This window comes from Mandrillus leucophaeus, unplaced genomic scaffold, assembly GCF_000951045.1.
Source record: "Mandrillus leucophaeus isolate KB7577 unplaced genomic scaffold, Mleu.le_1.0 Scaffold1, whole genome shotgun sequence".
NCBI classification, from domain to species: Eukaryota; Metazoa; Chordata; class Mammalia; order Primates; family Cercopithecidae; genus Mandrillus; species Mandrillus leucophaeus.
Genome location: NW_012098097.1, coordinates 6,963,415 through 6,966,394, shown reverse-complemented (window position 1 = coordinate 6,966,394; position 2,980 = coordinate 6,963,415). Strand labels below are relative to the sequence as shown.

Sequence of the window (2,980 nt, the reverse complement as noted above, 5' to 3'; positions counted from 1 at the left end):
GCCCCGCCCCGCCCTGCCGCGATTGCAGTCCCAGTTCTGGGCGGGGATCTGTCCTGGCCGGATAGAAGGAGGGACGTGAAAAAAGCTCCCAGAAGTCTCTAAATCGGTTTCAGTCTCGACGTCCCCGAGCTGCTGCTTATTTATGATCAGATCAAGGGTATAAGGTGTCAGTGGGGGCAGCCAGCAGTCACAGGCCAGAGAGGGGCGACTGCCCGTCCCAAAGGTTTGTCACAGGGTAAGTAACCGACAGACTGGGAACGGAAGGAGGCAAACTTCAGCCACTCGGTCACTCATTCTAAATTCACTCTCAATCATTTTTTGGGTATCTATTGTGCAAGCCCTGTGGACTTAAAAAGAGAAATAAGACGCGGTCCCTGCCCTTGGGAGCTCCCGGTGCATCTGCCCCAACGACTCACTGAAGCTGCTTGCCGCGCGCCTGAGTGAGGACAAGGTGTCCTAAGGACTGAGAAAAATTGCTTGATTCTTCCTGGCAAATGGGACAGGGTGAGCTTCCTGGAAGAGGGGCCTTCGAGCTGTGTAGTGGGGAAGGTAGGAGAGTGATGAGCGCCCGGAAGGGACGAGCATTCGGGGAGACCGAAGCGCATGCAACAACACATTTGTTGAGCACCTACTAAGTGCCAGGCACTGTTACATCGGTGATGTAACAACAGCCGACAAAAACCCTCACCCCGAGCGCAGGCACTGCAGAGGGTGATGACAGTACCCGAGAAGATGCCGAACGCAGGCCAGGAGGGGCTCTGGGGAAAAGCAAAGGCAGGGGAGGTTGCCCACTGGGGAGCCTTGCGTCCCTGGGCCCTCAGTACTCTGCACACATACAGAGGCCCCCACCCATCCTGTAACCACAAACTGCTTGGCGTGACTGGCCAGCGGAGGGAGGAGCGCAGGCTAAAGGACAAGTAGGGGTCAGGGGTAGGTAGGGTGGAGTGATGGGGTCGAGGCAGATTGGGTGTAGAGACCGCACTGCGGAGCCAGCCTGAGGGGTGCATAGCGACCCCGGCAGAGATGTAGGTGAGAAAGGAACCCCCGGAGGATGGGGGTGGGGCTCCTAGGGTTCTGACTGAAGGAACCAGGTGGATGCCGGCAGGCTGAAAAGGCTGGTAAACACACGTGGCTGCTGGGGGGTGGGGCTCCAGTCACCCCGTGCTCAAGGGCCCTGTATCCATTAGAGGGAGTCCTGGCCTCGGGGCCTCTCCTCGTGGCCGTGATCCCACAGTTCTGGGGCCCTGCAGGAGTCCAAAGCTGAGGGGCACGGGAAGTTGGAAAAAGCCGTTCTTCTCTCATTGGGGTGTCTTTCAACAAATTTTCTTGAGCATGTTCTGTTCTAGAAGCTAGAGTAATGGATGAAACACACGTTCCCGCCTGCACGGCGTCTACAACCTAGTAGGTGAGGTGAGGTGGACTTGCATCCTCCAAACAGCGATTACAGCCCTTGGAAATGCCAGAGTCCCTGCTGTAGGGAGGAGATGGAATGTGGGCATCGGGGTTTCCCAAAGGACAGTGACATGAGCTGAAGGACAATCGGAAGTCAAACAGGGAGGTGCTGGGGGAGGCCTCTGTGCAGAGGGAACAGGACCCTGTGAGATCAGGGACTAGGACCGGTGGAAGGGGAAGCAAGAAAGTTCCAGAACAGGAGAGGGGAGCCGGAGAACTGCAGAAGCCAGACGATCAGCTTGGAGACTGTGGCAGGGGAGGGAACTTCTTTGGGTGAAAACCTCATTTTAAAAGGTCTTGGTCTCTTGACTCAGTCCCTGCAGTTGCTGGGGAAAGTGGACTCTTCGGGTAGGGCTCTGGTAATGGCCTTTATAGCCCCTGCCCTCAGAGGCCCTCCAAGTGGGAAGGGCCTGCCTCCTAGGCAGTGGGTGGTCACAGAGGACTGACTTTGAACCCAGTACAGGGGAGCCCCAGGAGGCTGGAGGCCTGCACATGGCACTGGAAGAAAAAAACTGTGAAGGCTCTCCCTCAGGGCTATTCCCACAGCCACCGGAATGCAGCCTGGAATATCCAAACCTGCTCAGCCCACCTGCCCCCAGCCAGACAACGACCATTCTAGCTGCTTCCCCGGAGGCCTGCTGACCCAGAGAGGTGTCAAAAAGCTGAGCCAGAACAGGGACAGACCTCCCAGAGGCTCAGCAGGGAGTTGCAGAAGTCAGCAAACCAGCAGCTGTAGTCCATCCCCGCCCCCCTCATTCACCTGTTACGCAGCACTTAGGGCCTTGCTGAAGCCCCAGCAAGGCAGTGTCCACCTGAGAGCTTGGAAACACACCTATGCCCCAGACCACTGCAATCACAACCTCCAGTCAGCCCTGGCCACGGGCCCCAGATGACTCTGAGTCACAAGCCAGGGCTGGGAGGCACTGTATGAAAGGCGGCCTTCTCTACACAAGGCTGGACACACCCCTTCATGGCCTGTCTCCTAGGAGCTGGGACGAATCTCTGGAGGATGTGCTGGGAACAAAGAAAACCCACGTGGTAAACACTCACTCTTCCTTGGGAATCTGAAATGTTTACAGAATGGGGAAGGCTGAAAGTTGCCCACAGTGCCACACCTGGGGCTGAGGGCCGACGTACCCACCCTCTCCCAGAGGAAACAAGACCCCCAACCAGACTCAAAACCACCTCACCCCCTCACAGTCCCTACAGATATTCAAAGACTGGCACTTACACCTCACAACCTGAGTGCGTTTAAATGCCTAACACAATACCAAGTGCACTGTACACCACACTTTAAAAGGCAGACTCAGTTCCAGTGGGGCTGTCCGCTGTGGCACAGCACCACCTGGTGGCCACTCCGACCCGTGCACCTCCCTCCACCGTGTCCCCCCACATCCCAGTACCCTTACAGCAAGCCAGTGAAAGAGGTGTGAATGTGGCTGTTTTGCAACTGAGGAAACGGGCAAAAGTGTAGTCATTTCTTCCAGTCAGTCAAGTTAGCGAGTGGCAGATGTGCTACACCATGTTG

At 56.7% G+C, this 2,980-nt stretch overlaps 1 protein-coding gene and 1 long non-coding RNA gene across 2 annotated transcripts in view; one reads left to right on the top strand and one right to left on the bottom strand.

Moving 5' to 3' along the window:
* TTYH2 (tweety family member 2) overlaps positions 1–2,980 on the bottom strand; it is an 86,656-nt gene that overhangs the window by 76,635 nt on the left and 7,041 nt on the right. The window lies entirely within an intron of this gene.
* The window catches only part of LOC105533513, a 13,016-nt gene continuing 10,138 nt past the window's right edge, over positions 103–2,980 (top strand). Inside the window, exon 1 of the long non-coding RNA XR_001005128.1 lies at positions 103–930. This is a non-coding gene — a long non-coding RNA (uncharacterized LOC105533513). The remainder of the gene's footprint in view (positions 931–2,980) is intronic.